At 44.4% G+C, this 25,345-nt stretch overlaps 1 non-coding gene across 1 annotated transcript; it reads right to left on the bottom strand.

Moving 5' to 3' along the window:
- Nucleotides 1-6,523: 6,523 nt before the first annotated feature.
- LOC143651106 (small nucleolar RNA SNORA24) lies at nt 6,524-6,660 on the bottom strand. The gene has a single exon (XR_013159843.1). It is a non-coding gene; the product is annotated as a small nucleolar RNA SNORA24 (small nucleolar RNA).
- Between the last annotated feature and the right edge of the window lie 18,685 nt (nt 6,661-25,345).

Raw genomic sequence — 25,345 nt, 5'->3', positions numbered from 1 at the left:
GCCTGCAGACAGAAAGGGATTATTTTTCTCAAGGAGTAGAACCTGCAAAGCCAGGCCCCCGTCCTGAAGCCCCCTCTGAGCAGGTGAGGGAAGTTATGGGGAGGTGAAGCAGACACCCTGACCCTGGTCTCCTACTGGACAAGGCATATAGTGTCTTCTTCTGGAAACCCAAGAAGCCCTTCCCCATCCCTATTGCCAGGGCACGACACATTCTCACAACTTAGCATGTCATCATACAAAGGACGTGAGGTCACATGAGCCATTGGTTTCTGACTCATTTTTATACATGATAGGAAGACTGTCATTATCCAAGAATATGGTCATTTGAGGGTTTATACGACCTGTGCAAAGTCCCCCAATTGTGATGAAGGAGAAAGCAGATCTACCACCTAAACTGTTGTAGGGGCTGGGATGTGTGTGTGCGGGTGTGTGCGTGCGTGCGTGTGGGTGTGTGCAGGTGTGTTTAACCGTTGCTGTATAAAAAGCACCCTGAATTATGCTCGCAGGTTCTTTGGATCAGGAAATCAATAAAGGCACATTGGTGACAGCTGGTCTCTGCTCCACACTGTCTGCTGCCTCCGCCCCACCCCCCAGCCCCCCATCCCCACTTCCGGAGAAGACTGGAATAGCTGGGAATGACTCAGATGGCTGGGAGCTGGGGTCATGTGGAGGCTTCTGCTCTCACAAGTCTGAGATGACTGAAATGCTGGGTTCATCGGGGACTGTCGATGCTGTGTCTACACGTGAACTTTCCATGTAGTTTGGGTTTCTCACTGCATGATGCTGGCTTCCAAGAGAGCTTCCCAAGAGCAAGTGTTCTGGGAGACTCAGGTGGAAGCTGTATAGTCTTTTCTAACTTAGCCTCAGAAGTCATGCAGCATCACTTCTGCTACTTCCAGTTGGTTATATACAACCCAATTGGGTCAGTTCAGACCTAAGGAAAGAATCCCACCCCCCAGTAAACATACCATTCTGGACCATGTAGGCATAGGAATGAATTTAATTCTGAAATTATTTTTGGAAGAAACTAATATTTGCCAGTATACCTAGGCATGGACAAGTGCTATCAGCTCACATGCCCATGCCGTGACAGACATAAGTAATCAATTGCAGCACTATTTCTACTAAGCCCAGAGAGGGTGCCAGTAACTGTAATACAGTTTCTTGGATAGGAAATATGAATCAATTGATGTGAATGAAAACTATTTGCCATTTCTGAGGAATATTTCTACTTCCTTACTTGAAAAAAAATGCTTAACTGACATTTGTTAGTATTAAAGCCTATTTAAGTATAGGTCAGTCTGCAAATTGATGGAAAATATATGCCTGATATGGACAATATTAGTAGGTTACTGATCAATGAAATAAATCACAACTGATTTCAGAAATAGCACAATACATATTAATGATCATTTTACTGATTTTTAAAAATGCAGAAGTGAGTTAATGGTTGACTTCACTATTTTAAGATCACGACTCCAGCTTGTTTTCCATACTTCGGCTTTTTCCACCTGCCACTTTGCAGGCGAGGAGAGTTACCCAGCCTCACCTTTGGTAGTCCCACATATCTGACATCAGTCTCACATATCTGATGATTCCTAAAGCTTGCAGCATACTTTTCAAAGCGCTTCAGCATGCATTCTGAGGACAGTTCAGCCTTGAGAACTGTGCTGAAATAGGTAGATTTGCAGTAAATGTGACACTGAGCAATCAAATAATTTGCCTCAAGTCATATGTGACTAATAATGAATATTTGTATTGATTACCTTTTAGGTACCAGATATCATTTAATCACGTTACATACTGTGCTGGTTTGAAATGATGTATGTACCCTAGAAAAGCCATGTTTTAATCCTAATTCCATTTTGTAAAGGCAGTGTTTTTTCTAATACCTATTCAGTTTGAAACTGTAATTAGATCATCTCCTTGGAGATGTGATTTAATCAAGAGTGGTAGTTAAGCTGGATTAAGTGGAGGCGTGTCTCAACCCATTTGGGTGGGTCTTGATTAGTTTACTGGAATCCTATAAAGAGGAAACATTTTGGAGAATGGGAGAGATTTAGAGCAGAGCAGAATGACATAGCTACGAGAAGCAGAGTCCACCAGCCAGCAATCTTTGAAGATGAAGAAGGAAAATGCCTCCTGGGGAGCTTCATAAAACAGGAAGCCAGGAGAAGAAGCTAGCAGATGATGCCGTGTCTGCCATGTGCCCTTCCAGATGAGAGAGGAACCCTGACTGTGTTCGCCATGTGCCTTCTCAGCTGAGAGAGAAACCCTGAACTTCATTGGCCTTTCCTCTCTCAGGAAAGCGAGCTGACCCTGCCTCCTGGCTGCAGGGTGCGGGGAGCCGCCACCCAACTCCCTTGGCATTTTCTGGCCCACTCGGGGCCTTTCTCTCCTCACAAAGCCTGCTATATTGGATCTGTTATTCCAGGTCAGATAGTGATTTCATTTCCTTCTCAGAGCTCAATGCCAACATTCCGTGCTGCCAGCCTCGCCGCCTCAGGCTGCAGTGTGAGAAAGGATTTGGGGTCCTGGAACACAGCTGAGAGACCACGCTGCCCGCTCAGGGGGTGCAGGGGGGCAGCGGCCTCCCGGGGGCGGGAGCCCAGGTCCCACCAGCCACGCCACCTCCACGCCTCTGCAATGAAGAAGGCCCACCCCAGGCTGCCCCTCCTCCCTCTCACGTCCCCCCTGTCCCCTCTGATCACATCCAGCTTGCAGGGCCGGGGTAGACTGAAAGGGGCGTCACCCACATGGGGCCAACCAGCATGGAGGATGCCAAGGCCAGGCTGGGCCTGAGCAACAGAGGAGCTGCTGCTGCTGGGGCAACCTCGGGCGCCATAACTAAAGAGACCCCAGGCCAGGCTGAGGGAGGCAGAGTTTCTAAGCCAGAGGAATGATGCAGGTGGAGCCACGGGAGATTCAGTGCGGGCTACATACAGGAAGAGGAATCGTGGACAGAAACCAGGAGCCTCAGACCAGGTTGGGAAGAGATCGGGAATGCTCAGGTGGCCACAAGGAGAAGAAATGGGCTGAAAACGTCAGCCTGGGGCAGAGTGATTCTTGGTATGGAGACCGGGAATAATGCCAATAGAAGTGGGGGTGGGGCTGTGTTTATGGTGTGGCCGGAGGTAGGTTGACCGTTTGAAGGGGGCAAGGAGGTCTGGGCCTTCCTAACTGACTGCGCCCCCGTTTCTCCGTCCTTCCTGCGTCCAGATCTGTCACCCGTCCCGGAAGCTTTCCCTGGCACCGCAGTGAGCACTGAGTGTTCCTGCTCCCTCCCCTGACAGCTGACATTTGTCTGCCTCTAAAAATTTCTGTGCTACTTTGTGCTTATGTGAATTGGCCCTGCCCCAGTACACCATAAATTCCTCTGAGGAAAAACCTTCCTCTGTACACCTCGGGATGCTCTTTATCCTCAAAGGAATTACAACCTAGTTGGGGAAACAGAACATTTAAAAGATAAGGGTTTGGGTCAGGACTCTTTGTGTTGCAAGTTGCAGAAATACAACTTAAAATGGTACACACACACAAACACACTACACACACAATCATACACACATACACAAAGGGAGGATGGATTTATTAGTTGACATAATTATATACTCCAGGGGCTGACCCAGTACAGTTGAATCTGGGAGATAATGTGGGGTCTCTGTCACTCTCTATTTTCAGCTCTTCTCACTGTCGGCTTCCTTTTGGAGCAGGCTGGCCCCTCCTGGAGGTGGCCCAAGTTCTATGCTCTCAGATAGAGGCTCCTTCTTCCCAGTAGTTCTATAAATTTCCTAGAGCGTGCCATTGGTCTGGCTCAGGGGATGGCCCGTGCTGATTGACCAGAGCCGGGTCAGGTGCCCACCCCTGGAACCAGGAAGTGGGTCAGCTGTATGTGAACCATGTGGCTGGAGAGTGGGGAGAAAGCCAGCGTGCATGTCCAAGAATAAAGAGGGGTACATAATAAGGAGTGAAATGCATGGTAGTCTACTACAATAAAACGTGTACAAATCCTAGGAAGTCCTCTAATGGCTTAGGGCGTAAAGTTACACTGTTACTCCATAAATGTAAGGTCTTAAGGTTGTCATAATTAGTACTTAACTCTCAGTACTCTTTCTACTACACTAGATGTTTTCTGCTGAGGAGAAAGAGATCATTCAGGAAAGCATGGTGGGGTCTTATATGAAGGGATGAAAAAGAAATTGGGATCTAGTTCTCCTAGGCTGAGGCTGAGGTACAAAGGAAATCTACCAGGGCAGGTGTGTGTGTGTGTGTGTGTGCGTGTGTGTGTGTGTGTGTGTGTGTGTGTGTGTGTTGCCTTAAGTTTCCACAGTGGGCCACTGTAGCACAAAGGCAGCCATCAGCAATGTATAAATGAATGGGCATGGCTGTGTTCCAATAAAACTTCATTGAGGATGCTGAACTTTGAATTTCATATATTTTTTCACATTTCATGAAGCATTCTTCCTCTTTTGACTTTTTTGAAAAATGTAAAATGTAGCAACCACTTAAAAATGTAAAAGCCATTCTTAGCTTGTGGGCTATATAAAAATAGATGGTGGGCCAGATTTGACCAATAAACTATAATTGGCTGACCCAATTCTAGTTCACTAATTCTTTCTTCAACTGTGTCCAAGTCACAGTTTAATCCTTGCTTTAAAATCTTAATTTCAAGGACCATATTTTTCATTTCTAAAAAGTTTATTTTCTTCTTTTTCAAATCTCTCCTGTCTTTTTTGATAACATTTTATTCCTCACTTAGGTAATTCCTTCTTTTAGATCTTTAATAATTTTAGTATACTCATGCTGTAGTTCATATCTGGTAATTTTGTCCAACTAACAGTTTTGGAGATTTAAAGTTGTATTTTTTCCTATCTGCTGACTCTTTCTCATGGTGTGGGTTATGTCTTCATGTAATTTGTAATTTCAGAATATGAGCATATGTTCAGTGGGATTTTCCATGGTCCTCTGCATCCTAGATTGAGAGGCTCTCTCCAGAAAAGTTTTGTGTTTGCCTCCCTAGGCACCCGGGGATGTCATTAGTCTTGAGCCCTATTCAAAGTTAATTTCTCAAGTTAGAGATGCAAGTGATGAGTATTTTAACCCAAAGCCACGTGAAGACTCATGTTTATAAAATCTCAAGGGAGATAGATTTTTTTTTTCCCACTCAGAGCTTAAACCAACACACCAACATTTCTTTATAATCTCTCCATGGTGATGGGTAGATTTTTTTCATAGTTCAATATTTCACCATGCACTGAGGGGCCCAGCTTGATCAGGAGGCCAAAGTGGGGAAGGAAGAAGCTTCTCTACTCTAACATCCAACTCATTCAGGCCCAAGACCTTGCTTCCTTTCCCCATGTGCCTGTTAAAATCCATATCTCTTGCTTACCTAGACCTAGGAATCTTGGTTACCTAGATTGGAAGAACTTTCCAAGGGAACTGCAACTTCATCTACTGATTTAATCCTGTGTCTTTCTGCTTATTCTTTGTCTTTGGTCCCTGGAGATTTCTTATACTTTCTTGCAACACCTACTGTGCCTTTTTAAAGATTCTGCTATAGATAAGGAAGGGAGAGTTAATGCTTAAATTGAATAAAAGTTCTATTTGGGGTGATAGAAAAGTTTTGGTAATGGATGGTGCTAATAGTGGCACAGGATTGCGACTGTAATTAACAGCACTGAATTATATATTTGAACCTGACTAAAAGGAGAAATTTTAGGTTATATATATGTTACTAGAATAAAATTTTAAAAATAATAGGACTATACAGGAACCCTAGTATTAACTATAGACTATAGATAATAGTACTATTATAATAATATTCTTTCATCAATTATAGCAAATCTACTATGAATGCCAGGTGTTTAAAATGGGGAGGGGGTAGTACTATGGGAATTCTATTTTCTGCATGTTTTTTTTTAATCCTACAAGTTCTCTAATAAAATAACTTGAATCACCCAATGACAAATCAAAAAGATTCTGCTATCTTTTATCAAGTATTTCTAGTTAACTTCTTGGTTACTGGGAGAAGTTTGAATTTACCTAGAAATTAATTCTTCCTACCTCTGCTCTTGCCCCTTCCATTCCAGTCTTACAACAGCTGATGTGGTCTTTTAAAAAATCAACCTGGTCTTGCTTTTCCCTTACATACCACTCTTCAGTGGCCTCCCATTGCTGTCTGTTGGTTATAATAGTGGGTATTTTTACAGTTGCAACAACAAAGCACCCATTTTATTCTCTGCCTGAATTACTATGCTCTATTTAACAACCATCAGTATTTAGACCTATTAAAGAGATAGCCCTGAGAGTCCCAGAGCATCATTCTCAACACAAGACAAATTCAAGTTTGATGGTCCACTGCAAGATGCTAAATAAGACTTCTTCTCTCTCACTTTGGATTTCTTGAAATCTTGTTATAGGTTCCCTCATCTGTGGAAAGCAGTAGTCCCGCTTTCTAGAAACATTTGAAAAATAGTTAGAAAAATTCGCCCAATAACTTGGAACACTCCAGGTTTTTAACAGGGGAGAATGCTGCTTGTGCAATTCAGACTCTGATTCCAATTAAATGGTGAGAGCTTTGCCAAAATAAACAAGAAAATGCTCTTCCACGGCTAGCAAGGGATATAATCGTGTTTGTTTAATGCCTTTGTCTATCCCACAGTGTTCCTATTTCTCTTCCTCTATAACTGGGGCTCTTTTTCCTTGGGGGAAACTCCTCCCAAGGCCCTGTGTTGTCAGCCTTGAAGGCTTCCTTGGGCTTTCTGGCACCCTCTATCCCCACCCTAAACTCAAGGAGAGGAGTAGCTCCCAGCCAAGACTGGTCACAGCACCACATGGTTCTGGACATAATGATTGGTCCAGTGGGTGGACATGTGACTCAGGCCATGGCAACTAGAATCTTTCCCTTATTTTTAAATTTTTTTCCAAATTGGAGGGGGAAGGAATAGCTTCCTCTTCCTTTTGGCTCCCAGGTTGCAAACACGTAGGCTGCATGATGTCAGTGACTACTTCCCTATGGAAAGAACCTGTCAGGGCAGGAGAGAGAACGAGGCCAACACTCAAGAGATGCATGGACAAGCAGAGACAATTAAAGTCTCCATGACACTGTTTTAGCTCCTGGATCCAGTCAAACATGAAGCTTTAACCTTGCACTTTCCAATTCTAAGAACCAATATATTGCCTCTGTGCTTATGCTAGTTTGCATTAGGTTTTCGTCACACGTAACAAAGAGACTTGCCCCATGTAGGACAAAATCCTTAACATGGTATACAAAGGCTCTGTGTGATCTGGTCACTGCCTATTTCTCTACCCCCATCTCACACCCCTCTTTTGCTCTCCCTACAAGGGGCATCAACACAGACCTTTCAGTTCCTCGAATGAGCCCGGCTCCTTCCTGTCTCCAGGCCTTTTACATGTTGTTTTCCTAAATCACTTTGCCTGGCTCGTTCTTACACATCCTCTGGGTATCTACCTGTATATAGGTCATACTCTTTTTTTTTTTTTTTCTTATTAATTAAAAAAAGAATTAACAAAACAATTAGAAATCATTTCAATCTACATGTACAATCAATAATTCTTAATAACATCACATAGTTGCATATTCATCATTTCTTAGTACATTTGCATCGATTTAGAAAAAGAAATAAAAAGACAACAGAATAAGAATTAAAACAATAATAGAAAGAAAAAAAAACAAAAAAAACAAAAACAAAAAACCTATACCTCACATGCAGCTTCATTCAGTGTTTTAACATAATTGTATTACAATTGGGTAGTATTGTGCTGTCCATTTCTGAGTTTTTATATCCAGTCCCGTTGTACAGTCTGTATCCCTTCATCTCCAATTATCCCTTCTCTTTTTTTTTTTTTTTTTTTAATTAACGGAAAAAAAGAAATTAACCCAACATTTAGAGATCATACCATTCTACACATGCAATCATTAATTCTTAACATCATCACATAGCTGCATGATCATCATTTCTTAGTACATTTGCATTGGTTTAGAAGAACTAGTAACATAACCGAAAAAGATATAGAATGTTAATATAGAGAAAAAAATAAAAGTAATAATAGTAAAATCAAAACAAAACAACACAAAACAAAACAAAAACCTATAGCTCAGATGCAGCTTCATTCAGTGTTTTAACATGATTACTTTACAATTAGGTATTATTGTGCTGTCCATTTTTGAGTTTTTGTATCTAGTCCTGTTGCACAGTCTGTATCCCTTCAGCTTCAATTACCCATTGTCTTACCCTGTTTCTAACTCCTGCTGAACTCTGTTACCAATGACATATTTCAAGTTTATTCTCCAATGTCCGTTCACATCAGTGGGACCATACAGTATTTGTCCTTTAGTTTTTGGCTGGATTCACTCAGCATAATATTCTCTAGGTCCATCCATGTTATTACATGGTTCATAAGTTTATCTTGTCTTAAAGCTGCATAATATTCCATCGTATGTATATACCACAGTTTGTTTAGCCACTCTTCTGTTGATGGAGATTTTGGCTGTTTCCATCTCTTTGCAATTGTAAATAATGCTGCTATAAACATTGGTGTGCAAATGTCCGTTTGTGTCTTTGCCCTTAAGTCCTTTGAGTAGATACCTAGCAATGGTATTGCTGGGTCGTATGGCAATTCTATATTCAGCTTTTTGAGGAACCACCAAACTGCCTTCCACAGTGGTTGCACCCTTTGACATTCCCACCAACAGTGGATAAGTGTGCCTCTTTCTCCGCATCCTCTCCAGCACTTGTCATTTTCTGTTTTGTTGATAATGGCCATTCTGGTGGGTGTGAGATGATATCTCATTGTGGTTTTGATTTGCATTTCTCTAATGGCCAGGGACATTGAGCATCTCTTCATGTGCCTCTTGGCCATCCGTATTTCCTCTTCTGAGAGGTGTCTGTTCAAGTCTTTTTCCCATTTTGTAATTGGGTTGACTGTCTTTTTGTTGTTGAGATGAACAATCTCTTTATAAATTCTGGATACTAGACCTTTATCTGATATATCATTTCCAAATATTGTCTCCCATTGTGAAGGCTGTCTTTCTACTTTCTTGATGAAGTTCTTTGATGCACAAAAGTGTTTAATTTTGAGGAGTTCCCATTTATTTATTTCCTTCTTCAGTGCTCTTGCTTTAGGTTTAAGGTCCATAAAACCGCCTCCAGTTGTAAGATCCATAAGATATCTCCCTACATTTTCCTCTAACTGTTTTATGGTCTTAGACCTAATGTTTAGATCTTTGATCCATTTTGAGTTAACTTTTGTATAGGGTGTGAGAGATGGGTCTTCTTTCATTCTTTTGCATATGGATATCCAGTTCTCTAGGCACCATTTATTGAAGAGACTGCTCTGTCCCAGGTGAGTTGGCTTGACTGCCTTATCAAAGATCAAATGTCCATAGATGAGAGGGTCTATATCTGAGCACTCTATTCGATTCCATTGGTCGATATATCTATCTTTATGCCAATACCATGCTGTTTTGACCACTGTGGCTTCATAATATGCCTTAAAGTCAGGCAGCACGAGACCTCCAGCTTCGTTTTTTTTCCTCAAGATGTTTTTAGCAATTCGGGGCACCCTGCCCTTCCAGATAAATTTGCTTATTGGTTTTTTTATTTCTGAAAAATAAGTTGTTGGGATTTTGATTGGTATTGCATTGAATCTGTAAATCAATTTAGGTAGGATTGACATCTTAACTATATTTAGTCTTCCAATCCATGAACACGGTATGCCCTTCCATCTATTTAGGTCTTCTGTGATTTCTTTTAGCAGTTTTTTGTAGTTTTCTTTATATAGGTTTTTTGTCTCTTTAGTTAAATTTATTCCTAGGTATTTTATTCTTTTAGTTGCAATTGTAAATGGGATTCGTTTCTTGATTTCCCCCTCAGCTTGTTCCTTACTAGTGTATAGAAATGCTACAGATTTTTGAATGTTGATCTTGTAACCTGCTACTTTGCTGTACTCATTTATTAGCTCTAGTAGTTTTGTTGTGGATTTTTCCGGGTTTTCGACGTATAGTATCATATCGTCTGCAAACAGTGATAGTTTTACTTCTTCCTTTCCAATTTTGATGCCTTGTATTTCTTTTTCTTGTCTAATTGCTCTGGCTAGAACCTCCAACACAATGTTGAATAATAGTGGTGATAGTGGACATCCTTGTCTTGTTCCTGATCTTAGGGGGAAAGTTTTCAATTTTTCCCCATTGAGGATGATATTAGCTGTGGGTTTTTCATATATTCCCTCTATCATTTTAAGGAAGTTCCCTTGTATTCCTATCTTTTGAAGTGTTTTCAACAGGAAAGGATGTTGAATCTTGTCGAATGCCTTCTCTGCATCAATTGAGATGATCATGTGATTTTTCTGCTTTGATTTGTTGATATGGTGTATTACATTAATTGATTTTCTTATGTTGAACCATCCTTGCATACCTGGGATGAATCCTACTTGGTCATGATGTATAATTCTTTTAATGTGTTGTTGGATACGATTTGCTAGAATTTTATTGAGGATTTTTGCATCTGTATTCATTAGAGAGATTGGTCTGTAGTTTTCTTTTTTTGTAATATCTTTGCCTGGTTTTGGTATGAGGGTGATGTTGGCTTCATAGAATGAATTAGGTAGTTTTCCCTCCACTTCGATTTTTTTGAAGAGTTTGAAGAGAATTGGTACTAATTCTTTCTGGAACGTTTGGTAGAATTCACATGTGAAGCCATCTGGTCCTGGACTTTTCTTTTTAGGAAGCTTTTGAATGACTAATTCAATTTCTTTACTTGTGATTGGTTTGTTGAGGTCATCTATGTCTTCTTGAGTCAAAGTTGGTTGTTCATGTCTTTCCAGGAACCCGTCCATTTCCTCTAAATTGTTGTATTTATTAGCGTAAAGTTGTTCATAGTATCCTGTTATTACCTCCTTTATTTCTGTGAGGTCAGTAGTTATGTCTCCTCTTCCATTTCTGATCTTATTTATTTGCATCCTCTCTCTTCTTCTTTTTGTCAATCTTGCTAAGGGCCCATCAATCTTATTGATTTTCTCATAGAACCAACTTCTGGCCTTATTGATTTTCTCTATTGTTTTCATGTTTTCAATTTCATTTATTTGTGCTCTAATCTTTGTTATTTCTTTCCTTTTGCTTGCTTTGGGGTTAGCTTGCTGTTCTTTCTCCAGTTCTTCCAAATGGATAGTTAATTCCTGAATTTTTGCCTTTTCTTCTTTTCTGATATAGGCATTTAGAGCAATAAATTTCCCTCTTAGCACTGCCTTTGCTGCGTCCCATAAGTTTTGATATGTTGTGTTTTCATTTTCATTCGCCTCGAGGTATTTGCTAATTTCTCTTGCAATTTCTTCTTTGACCCAGTCGTTGTTTAGGAGTGTGTTGTTGAGCCTCCACGTATTTGTGAATTTTCTGGCACTCTGCCTATTATTGATTTCCAACATCATTCCTTTATGGTCCGAGAAAGTGTTGTGTAAGATTTCAATCTTTTTAAATTTGTTGAGACTTGCTTTGTGACCCAGCATATGGTCTATCTTTGAGAATGATCCATGAGCACTTGAGAAAAAGGTGTATCCTGCTGTTGTGGGATGTAATGTCCTATAAATGTCTATTAAGTCTAGTTCATTTATAGTAATATTCAGATTCTCTATTTCTTTGTTGATCCTCTGTCTAGATGTTCTGTCCCTTGATGAGAGTGGTGAGTTGAAGTCTCCAACTATTATGGTATATGAGTCTATTTCCCTTTTCAGTGTTTGCAGTATATTCCTCACGTATTTTGGGGCATTCTGATTCGGTGCGTAAATATTTATGATTGTTATGTCTTCTTGTTTAATTGTTCCTTTTATTAGTAGATAGTGTCCTTCTTTGTCTCTTTTAACTGTTTTACATTTGAAGTCTAATTTGTTGGATATTAGTATAGCCACTCCTGCTCTTTTCTGGTTGTTATTTGCATGAAATATCTTTTCCCAACCTTTCACTTTCAACCTATGTTTATCTTTGGGTCTAAGATGTGGTTCCTGTAGACAGCATATAGAAGGATCCTGTTTTTTAATCCATTCTGCCAATCTATGTCTTTTGATTGGGGAATTCAGTCCATTGACATTTAGTGTTATTACTGTTTGGATAATATTTTCCTCTAACATTTTGCCTTTTGTATTATATATATCATATCTGATTTTCCTTCTTTCTACACTCTTTTCCATATCTCTCTCTTCTGTCTTTTTGTATCTGACTCTAGTGCTCCCTTTAGTATTTCTTGCAGAGCTGGTCTCTTGGTCACAAATTCTTTCAGTGACTTTTTGTCTGAGAATGTTTTAATTTCTCCCTCATTTTTGAAGGATAATTTTGCTGGATATAGGAGTCTTGGTTGGCAGTTTTTCTCTTTTAGTATTTTAAATATATCATCCCACTGTCTTCTAGCTTGCATGGTTTCTGCTGAGAAATCTACACAAAGTCTTATTGGGTTTCCCTTGTATGTAATGGATTGTTTTTCTCTTGCTACTTTCAAGATCTTCTCTTTCTCTTTGACCTCTGACATTCTAACTAGTAAGTGTCTTGGAGAACGCCTATTTGGGTCTAATCTCTTTGGGGTGCGCTGCACTTCTTGGATCTGTAATTTTAGGTCTTTCATAAGAGTTGGGAAATTTTCAGTGAAAATTTCTTCCATTAGTTTTTCTCCTCCTTTTCCCTTCTCTTCTCCTTCTGGGACACCCACAACACGTATATTTGTGCGGTTCATATTGTCCTTGAGTTCCCTGATACCCTGTTCAAATTTTTCCATTCTTTTCCCGATAGTTTCTGTTTCTTTTTGGAATTCAGATGTTCCATCCTCCAAATCACTAATTCTATCTTCTGTCTCTTTAAATCTATCATTGTAGCTATCCATTATTTTTTCTATGTTTGCTACTTTATCCTTCACTTCCATAAGTTCTGCGATTTGTTTTTTCAGTTTTTCTATTTCTTCTTTATGTTCAGCCCATGTCCTCTTCATGTCCTCCCTCAATTTATCGATTTCATTTTTGAAGAGGTTTTCCATTTCTGTTCGTATATTCAGGATTAGTTGTCTCAGCTCTTGTGTCTCATTTGAGCTATTGGTTTGTTCCTTTGACTGGGCCATATTCTCAATCTTTTGAGCGTGGACAGTTATCTTCTGCTGCTGGCGTCTGGGCATTTATTCAGATTTCTCTTGGTGTTGGACCCAGCAAAGTTGTAATATTTTTCTGTGAAATCTCTGGGTTCTGTTTTTCTTATCCTGCCCAGTAGGTGGCGCTCGTGGCACACGTTTGTCTGCGGGTCCCACCAGTAAAAGGTGCTGTGGGACCTTAAACTTTGGAAAACTCTCGCCGTCCTGGGGGTTCGCTAGCCGAAGCGGCTTGAGCCGGCCCTCGGTCCGAACGCAGGGAGGGTTGCTGGTCGCCGCAGCCAGGGAAAGAGCCCGTCCGAATTTCCTAGTCGGCCCTGGGCAACAAGCGTGGCGGGAGGGCGCCAGCGGCAGCGGCCCGCCCGAGAGAGTGCACGTTCCCCGGGAGTCACGGGTTTGGAAGGGGCCTCCCCCACCCGTCACCGTTCTCCGCGGGCTGGGGATTTCCGATCCAATTCTCTCAGTTGGTCCGGGGGCTGCCCATGGTGTGGGCGCCAGTCGCCCCGGTTTCAGGGGACCACCTCTCCAATTCTCCCAGCCGGCCCGGGAAGGGGGAAGGGAGTAACTCCGGCCGCTTGCCACCCCGCCCGGTAAGGCCCGCGCGCCTCGGCGATCTCACCCGAGCTGCTTCTCTCAGCCAGCCAGCCGTTTCAGGATGGGGTACGCTGTCTTTTTTATCTCTGTTGTGGCTTTGGGCGCTTTCTGTATCGTTTCTACTCCCCTAGTAGGTGTCCTGGAGAAGAAACTAAGATCCGCGCGTCTTACTAAGCCGCCATCTTCCAGGAAGTCCCGGAACATCTAGGTCATACTCTTAGGGACACTTTCCCTGGCTACCCGACCAGGCTGCGGCCCTGCACCTCCCTCCTCATTATATACCCCTGTGGTGCCCTGTTCCTTTCCTTCAATACACTCACCGCAGTTACACTGAACTAGTTCTCCAACTCCTTGTTTACGATCCATCTTCTCCCCTGGACTGTGAGCTTCATGAGAATAAGGGCCGTTTGTCTTGACGATCATCCTGGACCCAGGGCCTAGCACAGTGGTTGGCACAAGATAGGTGCTCAGTAAATATCTGCCAAATGAAAAGAAAAAGAATGCTTGGGATGCTTGACTTGGAAATCCATGCTTTTGGTTTCCATAAATCAAAAATGGACAGTCCTAATGTATAAAGTGGCCATAGAAGGTTCTCAGGAGACCCCTGTAGAGTGATGTACCTCAGTCAGGTATTCTGAGCTGGGCTTCTGTCTGACCAGGCCGGAGTGAACCTTATTCCTAGGAGGTGGCAGTGTGGTACAGTCTCTGGCTCCCCAAGGCTCTAGCACCCACCTCTCCAAGGCCCTGGCAGCTCCCTGGCCGGACCTTGACTCCTCAAACCAGGAAGGCCAAAGTCCACAGCTCTTGGAAAACATTTAGTTCAAAGCAGCTCAGAAGCTGAGCCTTTGCTCCCGACACCTGGCAGTCCCCAAATTCAAGATAAATACCCTCCTGACCAAGCTGGTGTGGTCTTCGGTTCAAGAACTCCATCTTTCCAATGTGGCTTCAAAGGCTCTCAGCCTTCACTTCTGCGCTCTCACAGGGGAGAAGACTCAGGCTGCAGGGCTGGTGCCTCCTGGGGTTGCGGAATGTCCTCTCTGCTCATAGTTCCTCTCTCAAATCCTGTCAGGCCGAGGCTGCTACCGTATGCACAAAACACCACAACTAAGCAACACGGATGCACAGGTAGACCTCGGTTCAAATCCCGACTCTCCCACTTACCGCGTGACCCTGGCTAAGTCCCTTCCTTTCTCCCAATAAAAGGAAAATAGTAATTTCTACTTCTCAGGCTTGTGATGAGCATAAGAGTGGAGAGACTACCGGGCACTGGGCCTGGACCGTAGAAGATGCTTAATACGCATCAGCCCTTCCCTCTTCCCAACTCCTCCCTCAAGTGTGATGCTGAACTAGACTTAACCTCCATCACTTCGGATTTCTTAATTTCTATTTGGATTTCTATTTCTTTGCATTTCTCCCTCTCTCAGGGGCCACATACATAGCAAAACAAAAACGTGAGTGAGAAGACCTCCTTGGCAGGTTTTTACTGGCAAATGTCTAAAACGAGCATTGCTCTTCATGTCTTCCCCCCAAAAACCCACCTAGCTCCAGCGGGACAGTGAAGCCAGGTTAAAGGAGCCCATGGACGGTGGAACGTGCCCCGGTCGGCCTGTCACTGGTGCCATCCACATGAGCCCTACCCAGCGCCCCCACCGTGGGAAGCCCGGCGTCCTGGGAATCCTGAGAACAACCCTGGCCTGGAAGCCTTGGCTCCCTCTCAGCTCATTTCTTTCCTTGGTAGTGCAGCATCTGGGCCGTCGCCCTGGAAGCGTTTTGGTCCTGGTGCTGGGGCCTTATCTCCATGCTGTGCGAGCCTCTTTCTTGCCATGTCAGAAACCATTAGCAACCCCTCTTCTGAGGCTTTTAAAGGCGTAATGGGTTTGCAGAGCTAAGGGGCCATGCCAAGCCAGGCCAGATGGAGTAAGTAATGAAGGCCCCAGATTAATCTCGCTTGTTTCTTTTTTTTTATTCCAGTATGAAGGCTCAACCCAAGAGCTTGGCAGTCTGAAGACAAATTATACTTGTCAGCTTCAAAGCGTAAAACACTGCGCCAGAATGTTTGCTCTTTCTCTTTCTCTCTCTCCATCTCCTCCCTCTCTCCTGAAGTAAAAAAAACTGCAGTTAGAAATGGAGTGGTATGAAAAGTTGGGGCATTTTTTTTTTTTTTTGTCATTGTAAAAGTAAGAGCTGCTGGGGGCATTTACGATATGCTGGGCAACATGCTGAGTCCTCTACGCACAATAAATCATTTCTTTGTCACAATAACCCTGCAAGGTAGGTATGCACTGGTATCCCCATTGTATGGATTGACAAACAGAGGATCAGAGAGGATGACCGACTGGAGGTCATACGGTGAGTAAGTTGTGAAGCTAGGCTGCAAGCCCATTGTCAACAAAATCCCACTAGGCTGAGAGCAAGGGGTTAGGAATGGGGCTCCCAGAGAACCATTTCCCCAAGGGGTTCTTTGCAAATCCCTAATCTTTGAAATATGTGGGAGCAAAGAACCTGTGATTAAATGAATTAGGGAACTTAGCAGACAAGAAGTAACCCCGAAAGTAAAGAAACCCAATATACTTTGTTTTACCTAAATGTTTGGACCCAGTTATATTTTTCAAGGCACACGTAGAAGCAGTGACGTAACTGAGCATCAGAAACCAGTCTGCTCTACAGGCTTGCGGCTTAAAAGTGCTGATCTTGCCAGGAATGCAGAGCCTCAGGCCATACCCTCCACCGTGCCCAGGGGATTGGAATGCACTAACATTTGGGAAGCTCTGTTTTAGACCAGGGCACACTAAACTAAGGTTGGTGGGCCAAGGTAGCTCACTAAGCAGGTAAGCATCACGCTACCACAAACTGCTAAGTTTGTGACTGCTAAGTTTCCAATTTTTGAATGAAGTCAATCTGAGAATTGTTTGTTGGGAAAACTAAATTAGAAACTAAGGACTAGCTCCCTCACCCAATCAGCCCTGTCGCCACAACACAACATAACATGACATGGAGAAAAGAGCACTAGATTTAATTGGGGCACCGATCTGCCTATGATTTAGGGGTAATTCCTTATCAAGGATAGTAAGCTTCTATAAAGTATTTTGTTCTCCTTCATTTCACACATGCTGCCTCAGAAACTGAGATCCTATAATTTTTGTTAAAAATTTCCAGACATTTGAGCAGGGTCAGGTCTGACAGTCCCACCGCCCCCCACCCCCACAGGCCTGCCCGAGTGAAGCAGCTCCACTGGGAGCCAGGGAAGGAGCCGGCCTGTGTGCTCGGACCCCCTGCTCATTGCTTAGAGGTCCCTGTCTGGCCAGGGGAAACGGACCATAGATGGGCACTTGACTTAAAGGACAGCCAACCTACAGGCAGGCCAGCAAACTGAGGTAGCCTGAGGAAACATATAAACTAGAAAAGCAGAGAAGAAGGCACTGGCTGCCAAAGCCAAACAGTTCTAACACAGGCAGGAGTTGGAGAGAAAAATGGTCTGTGTAAGCTGATATTACTGGAGAGCAGGAACCGTGAGGAAGCAGGAGCTATAAGGTGGAGGAAAGACAGAGTGGAGGATGAGAACAAGGTGAGAGAACAAAGCAGAAGTGTGCAGAGGGGCACATGTTCACAGCAGATTCGTGGGGCAGAGAGAGAGTCCCCTTTGCCTCTGTTTCCCAGGGTTTCTACAGTGAATTAACCAAAACGTGGCTTAAAATGACAGCAATTTATTCTCTCAGAGTTCTGGAGCCCAGAAGTCCAAAATCAGTATTACTGGATGAAAATCCAGGGGGTGGCAGAGCTGCTGTGCCTCCAGGGCTCCAGGAGAGAATCTGTTTCTTGCCTCCTCCGGCTTCTGTGGCTGCCAGCATTCCTTGGCTTGTGGCCCCCTCACGCCAATCTCTGCTCCTTGTTCACACTGCCTTCTCCTCTTCTCTGTGCCACATCGCCCTCTGCCTCTGTCTGACAAGGACATTTGGGATTGCATGTGGAGCCCCTGGGTAATCCAGTATAATCTCCTTATTCCAAAATCCTTGATTTAATTGTGTCTGCAAAGTCCTTTATCCAAATAGCACAACTCTTACAGGTTCCAGGGATTAGGACAAGATGTCTTTGGGGGCCACTCATCAGCCTCGGGCCTGTTCATTTCCAGCCAATGGGCTTTCCTGGGTCTGTTTGTGCTGGAGGCAGGGCCCGCTTCCTTTTAGCGTCTCGTGTCCTTAAAATACAGGCTCCCACTCCCCACCCACATTGGAATGCCCCTGTGGGAGTCTCTGTTCTTTGCAATCCAAGAGTTCAACTGATACAAAAGACTCAAACGCCCACTCTCAGGACGTGTTGTGAGAGGCCAGCAGCCCTGAACTCTCCTCCCTCCTCCAAAGTAAAATCCTCAAGATGTCCTCGGACTCTAGTTCTCTTTTAAGACGAGCATGCCCTTGGGAAAAAGAACAAATCACGCCTCTCTTATTTGGGTTCCAGTGAGGAAACAGAACTCCTTTGGAGGAGATTTAATTCAGGGAACTAGATGCAGAGGTGTCTGAAGGGTGAAGGTGAAGCAGGGAAAGTGGGGTGACTCGGAGATGAATGAGGTTGGGAGGTGGTGGTTTTACCAAAGCCAGGGAGCAGAGCTGCCTGCTGGGGGCTGGAGCCTTGCGGGGTGAGGGAGGTGCTTTCCCAGGCCACAGAGCCGGGGGTGCCAGGGCAGGGGCTGCCGACGGGAGCTGGGACCGCAGAGGAGATGCCACCACGGCCCACAGCGCTGGCTGGAGCAGAGGGAAAGGGGCAGGGATACCCCGGCTTCTCCCTAATCCTGCACTCCACTTCCCTCTAGTGCCTCCCAATTGGCTGAACACAGGGATTTTGATTTGCTACAGCTGCCGGAATGCAATATCCCAGAAGTGGGTTGGCATTTATAATGGGGAGTTACTAACTTAAAATGCACAGTTCTTAGGCCTTGAAAATATCTGACTCGAGACATCGACAGGATGATACCTGGACTCTGAAGACAGGCTGCTGGCATCTGGGACACCTCTGTCACACAGGAAGGCACATGGCTGGCATCTGCTCATCCTTCTTTCCCAGGTTTCATTGCTTTCAGCTTCTGGCTTCAGCGGCTTCCTCTCTTCTTTTCTCTTGGCTTCCCTGGGGCTTTTCTCTCATTTCTCCTAGTTTTCTGTGTGTCCTCTGTCCTCTTCTAAAGGAATCCAGTTAGGAGGAGTAAGGCTCACGTTGAGTGAGGTGTGTCACATCTCAAGTGAAATGACTCAATCAAAGGGTCCCACCCACAACAGGTCTGCACCCACAGGAATGGGTTAAAAGAACATGGCCTTTTCTGGGGTTCGTACAGCTTCAGACTAGCCCACAGGGCAGACTCCTGCAGATGGATCTGATTGCAATGTCTCCCATTACTCATAGATGCACAGATGCTACCAAAAGGAGGAGCAGAATTTTTTGCGAATTTTCTGCAGGAAGCGCTGCAGAACTGTCTTGTGGGGGGAGGCGGGAGGGGTGGATTTTGAGAATTTATCTTACCTGGAGGCTTAGGGAGCCTAAATTCCTTAACAGTCAGGAAGAAAGAACAAGCAGCTACTGGCTGTCTGCCCCCCACTGTAGCTAGGGGTCCTGTGGCCTGCACAGAGGTCGCTGGACATGGACATTGCCTTGGGGATGTGCACGTTGTCCCTTTTCCCTAAGTGCTGTTATCCCAAAGGCCACTGAGAACTTAACTGCCTGCTTGCCTTTCTCCCTACCTTCCTTCCTTCTTTCCTCCCTTTTGTCATCAAATATTTATTTATTAAGCACCTACTATATGCAGGTGAAGATGTAATGGCGAACAGGACAGGACAGCGTCTCTGTCCTTATGGAATCTCAGTTTGGTGGGGAGAAAGGACAACTGCAGCTCAGTGACAGGGGAGTGCGTGGAAGACTATGGAAGCATAGTGATGGGGCACCAAACCCAGCCTCGGGAAAGAGGGAAGCAACTCTCAAAACAGACAAGGAGGAAAAGAATTGAAAGGAGGGCCTAGGACAGAATTTCAACATTATTGTCCATGGCAGCATTATCCACAATTGCCAAAAGGTTCAGGCAACCAAGCGTCCATCAGCAGATGAATGGATAAACAAAACGTGGTGTCCGCGCACAATGGAATATTATTCAGGCAAAAACCGAAGGAAGTGCTGATCCAGGCAACAATGTGGACGAACTGTGAAGAGATCATGGTGAGTGAAATAAGCCAGACACCAAAGGGCAACTATTGTTTGATCTCGCTGCTATGTAATAATTAGAATATGCGATTCATAGAGTCAGAAACTAGAATACAGGTAACCAGGGGCAGCGGTGAGGGAGTCGATGCCTGATTGGCGCAGCGTTTCTCTTTGGGGGGCTGGAAAGGTTTTGGTGATGGATGGTGTGACAGGAGCACAACTTGTGACTGTATTCAACAGCGCTGAGTGTGTACTTGAAGGTGGCTAAAGTGACTCGTTCTAGGTTGTCTATCTGTTACAAGAATACAAATTTAAAAAATACATGCAACTGTACAACACAAAGAGTGAAACCTATGTAAACTATGGACTATAGTTAATAATATAATTATAATAATATTGTTTCTTCAATTGTAAAAAGGCACCATGCTTATGCAAAACGTTTATAGGAGGGAAACCTGTGTGCCTGAGAGGTCAGATCTACTTTAAATATCACCTCTTCAGAGAAGCTTTCAGTAACACATCACTCTTAAACAGTTACCCAGTCCCTATTACGCTACCATATTTCACCTGTCAGCATGAGTAGCAATTGTCAACTGGCAATTTCACTGTGTTTTTGTTTGTCGATTTATTGTCTCCTCCTACGAGAATATAAACTTCATGAGAGAGAAGCAAGGTCCGTCTCATCACTCCACAGTAGGACACAACAATCACGTGTCGAATGAATGAGATACTTGTGCACAACTCTTTGGACTGTGTAGATGGACCGACCTGGTGTAAGACTGTGGAGCTGAACGGACTGTAACTCCTGACACATTGATGGCATTTGTAACAGTCGCCTCTGGGCCCCGTGCTCTGTCCTGGTAGCCTGCCTCCTGATTCCAGCTGCAGCTTTGACGACCAGTTCCGGTACGTGCAGCTCACTAGATTTTTCTGCCTTAGGCAAGGCAGAGGAAAAGCAAGGCAAGGCAAAGGAAGACAAGACAGGACAAAGGCACAGCACAGCCCATAGGAGCTGGGGAGTCCCTGTCCCTAGAGCAACCTTCAGCAGATGGGAGGTGGGGGCGATGTTCCAGCTTCAGGCTTGCAGCAGCCTCTCCCAAGGTGGGGTCCCATGATCCCTCAGGGAGTTGCCAGCAGAACTGAACCACGGGTGCCCGTCGGGGTAGCTAGCTCACACCCCCTCCTGGCTTCTCCTTCTGTCTTACTGTCCTTGCCCTTTCCCTCCTGATTTCTGGCTGGCGTCCCAAATAAACTACCTGCCTCCAAATCCTTATCCTGGGCTCTCCTTTCAGGGGTGCCCCAAACAAGAGGGTGATTAGTTGTTTTTCAGTGCACAAATGATTCAATTGTGGTAAAAAATTTCAAAGCAATTTAAGAAGGATTCTGTGCCATATGCTTAAAAAAAAATTACTAAAAGCTATTCTCAACTGCGTGCTTTTTTTTTTTTTTTTTTTTTTTGGCATGGGCAGGCACTGGGAATCGAACCTGGGTCTCCAGCATGGCAGGTGGGAACCCTACCTGCTGAGCCACCATGGCCCGCCCAGTCATATATTTTTATGTGTGTTTTTTTTAATAAAAAAGGTTATTGTTTATATGGATAAAATCGGTTTATCAAAAGGACAACTTAGAGATTTGCATGGTTAAATTTCTAACGTGTCTTCTCTCTCTTGGAACTCATTAGACTCTAATTATTCCAGTCTATGTGACATTATCCGAAGCCCTTCACTTCCGGGTCTCCCTAAATGTGAAGGGTAGGCTAGAGAGGTGCTTTCTGAGGTACAGCTCAGTGCTTAGGCACTAAAGGTCCATGTGCAAGTCTGGACAGTATTTACTGAGGGCAAACAATGCCTTGCTTGGAGGCAGGAGCATGCATTCTGCAGCCAGATGGCAGTAACCGTGAGTCTCATGAACTGGGCCCCCGAGTCCCTCATTTGCCCCGGTCTGATCCACGGCCCTGGGAAGGACCTAGCAACGTGCCCTCGTGGCCATTTGTTTTTGTAAAGTGTGCAACAGTAATTTCATTTTATATTGTTTTTCTTAAAGAAGGTCCCAGGTTTTTCTAAGCTTCAGGCTATACAAGCCTGGAAGTGTCCCTGCCCTCGTGCTGGCCAGAGGTAGACTGCTGTGGCTCCGTAGTGGAGTTGCCGTGACAGCTGCCCACTGGGTCCTTGTGGGGAGCTGCGAGCCCTTCCCGGGCCCAGTCCATGGGTCTGCCCTGCTAGGTGAGCAGTGAGTTCACTCAGATTTCAGAATGGCTCTGTCTTTAAAGGCCCTGAGTCTGAAGTCCTCCTGCTGCTAAGCTGTTCTTTTGGATTTTAGAAGACAGGAGTCTCTGAATTCTGTTTTCCAGTTTGTTGAGTGTTTGTCTAGGAGCCTTAATTAACACACTTTAATCTAGACTACTTTGTCTCCTTGAAAATGATTTTAGCAAGTAACAGGTGGGTAAGCACATGGCTGCAAAAAGGCCCTAGATTAATCAGACCCACAGTATTTATTTACTTTTCAGGTTTACAAACCTCCCATTTTTGAGGGTTCTCTGTGTACCAGGCAGTGTGCTAAGAACTTTTCATGCATTGGTTCATGTATCCCTCTGAAGAGTGCTTTACAGCATTATCCCCACTGTATAGGTGAAGAAACCATAGCCCAGGGAGGTTAAGCAACTTGCCCGAAGTCACACAGCTGGAAAACAGTGATGTACACATTTAAACCAAAAAGTCTTTGATCCTAACTATTGTATTATATTATCTCTAGAGGGAGTTGAAACCCTCCTGGCAAAATGTCCACAAACTCTCACAGCTGACACAATTGAAGACCATCACTGGCTTCCAGGCAAGATCTCAATATGTTTACTAAAACTCTCTCCCGTTCTTCGTATTCAGGTTTTGCAAATGACTATCATGCCTTATATGCAGTGACATCCATCCGCCCGTCCATTGACTCCTTGATCCATTCATCCACCCATCCCATCATCTACCCACTCATCCACCCTCCATCCACCCTCCAGGCTTCCATGCACCAGACCCTTTCCTAGGTTCTGGGCACCACGTGTCCGTTCCTACAACACATCACCTCTCGTGCTGTTTGTCACACTCAGAACAACGTCTCTCCTCCTCTCTACCCTTCCAAATCCTGCCCGATTCTCATGTCCTGAGTTTAAACTCCTCCTTATTCTTGAAGTCCTATGTCACTACATTATTAACCCAAACAAGCTTAGTCTAGTTCTGGATTCGAGGTAATATTATGAACACAAGTCCTAGAATTTGGCAGACTTGGCTTCAAATCCCAGTTTAGCCTCCTCAGTAGCTCTATAATCAAGTTGCTCTCCCTGAGCTTCCGTTTCCCTCATTTGTAAAACGGAATAATAATGAGAATAATTGAATGATAACATCTACCCCATAAGGTGGTTGGACGATTAAAAGAGAAACTGAATGTAAAGTATATAGCAGGTAGTAAAAGTTATTCCCTCTCCTTGCCCTGTTGCTCCCTCCCCACCAACTGGACTAACTGTCCACACTGTAACTGAATCGGGTTGTTAATTAACCCTGGGGAACAGGGACTGAGACCTGTTTGACAATTTGACTAAATTGTCAAAATATAGACTGCTCCTGCTGCTGCCAAGGGAGAGGGCATCTGTCAGGGAGATCGGCAAACACCCTGCTGGCTCAGACAAACCTTTGCTGAGTTTTGGAGAAACTCATAATTGATCATAATCTGCTGAAGTTAGAAAAACTGTAAAAGCATGGCTAGTGATGCTCACTGGGAACCCATGGCTTCATACCTTCTCTAAGTTTAAAGACCTGTAAAGTGCTTCCCAAAGAGAAGTCCGTTTGAGGAAGTCACCAAAGAAAACTGAAGAGAAAACCGGCACTTCAGAAGAAGGGAGCAACATTGTTAGATTTTTCTGAGCATTGATTCTGTTTCAGCCCCAAAACAAGAATGAGCAACTGAGGTTTTTCAGGAATTAGCATGTTGTCATAGGAATCCGTACTTATTCTTAGGCAACCCCTCCCCCCACCCCGTGTATTAAATGTTGAATAAACAATTAGAGGATGATGATTTGAAGATACAGGCAACAGATGAGCCTGGGTCTGCCCCTGAGGGAAGGGATATGAGATGTGGACATTGCTCGCCTTGGCTGAGTTTCCCCTAGAAGTAGACTCCAAAGCTAGGATTTAAGTGCAAATAGTTGATTTAGGTGGTGCTCTCAGGCAGCCCTGGCAAGGGAGAGGGGAGGGGAAACGGAAGGAGAGGCAGCCAGCGACAAATGCTTTTTTTTTTTTATCTCCTCTGCATTGTGGGTACCTGGAGCCTGATCCCATTAAGAAACTCCTTAGAATGATGTGACCTGGGGGTGAGGGAAGTGGGGTGTTGCTACACCAAACTCCCACAAATCATGGGTAGAGGCCAGCTCCAACGGGCATGAATTCTAGAGCTTGTCTGCCCTGCCTTGTACACAGGCAGAGCAGGTTCCCTCCATCCAAGAAAGTCCTAAGGTAAAGAGGTGCTGAAGCTGAGTCTGTTGGGCCAGCCCACTCTCAAAACAGGAAGGTTTGGGACTCTATGGGCTGGGCGCCAATAGCATCTGCTACACATTGTATGGTCAGCACCCGGCACAGCGCCTGACCACAGCAGGCACTCGGCATTTTCCCACTAAATGAATGAATCCACCACTGCATCTGTTTTCGAGCGGCCTTATGGAAGTCTAAAGAGGCCACCCATGGGTGCAATAGGCATGGCAGCGTCCCCAGGTGCAGTAACTCCTTCACGTCCCAGGCTTTTGGGTACAATTAGAGGACAACTTGGATTCGCGGCCTTGAGGCCCTGTTGTGATAGAGCTGAAGAGACACTTGAAAGTTCTAAAGCCAAATGAGGGTGGGGCAGGAACCAGACATTCTCTCCAAGGTCCGAGACGCTTTCCAGGGGACCTCCAGGCAGTGCTGCCGGACCGATGCTGTCTGTGACCTAGACCCGAATTAAAAGCGGCCCTACATTTAAGAACTGGACCATTTGGTGTGGGAGTTAATTTTTTATCAAATTAGAATAGGATGTCAGGAGAGGAGAGGTGGGAGGGGGGCCAGAAGAGACAAGGCGAAGTAAGAGAAGACTGCCAGGTTCTTGTGATCTTTAGCAAAATTCCCAATCCAATATGCTGCCATATTGTGGCATCTGAGCACATGGGTTGGCCAACCTTGTCTAGTTGACCATATTGTGGCATCTAAGCACATGGGTTGGCCAACCTTGTCTGGATTCTAATCCTAGTTTCACCATCTCCTAGCTGTTGGCCCTGGACACTTGCTAAACTCTCAGCCTTAGTTCTGTCATTTACACAGGAGACTGGTTCCCACCATATGATCTCGTGGGGATGAAATGAGCACACAGGTCAATGACTTTCCATTGTGTCTGCAGGTTATTCTTCCCCAGGGTCCATGCACGAG

This window comes from Tamandua tetradactyla, chromosome 11, assembly GCF_023851605.1.
Source record: "Tamandua tetradactyla isolate mTamTet1 chromosome 11, mTamTet1.pri, whole genome shotgun sequence".
Lineage (NCBI taxonomy): Eukaryota > Metazoa > Chordata > Mammalia > Pilosa > Myrmecophagidae > Tamandua > Tamandua tetradactyla.
The sequence above is the reverse complement of the archived record's forward strand: the minus strand, read 5'-3'. Positions and strand labels throughout refer to the sequence as shown.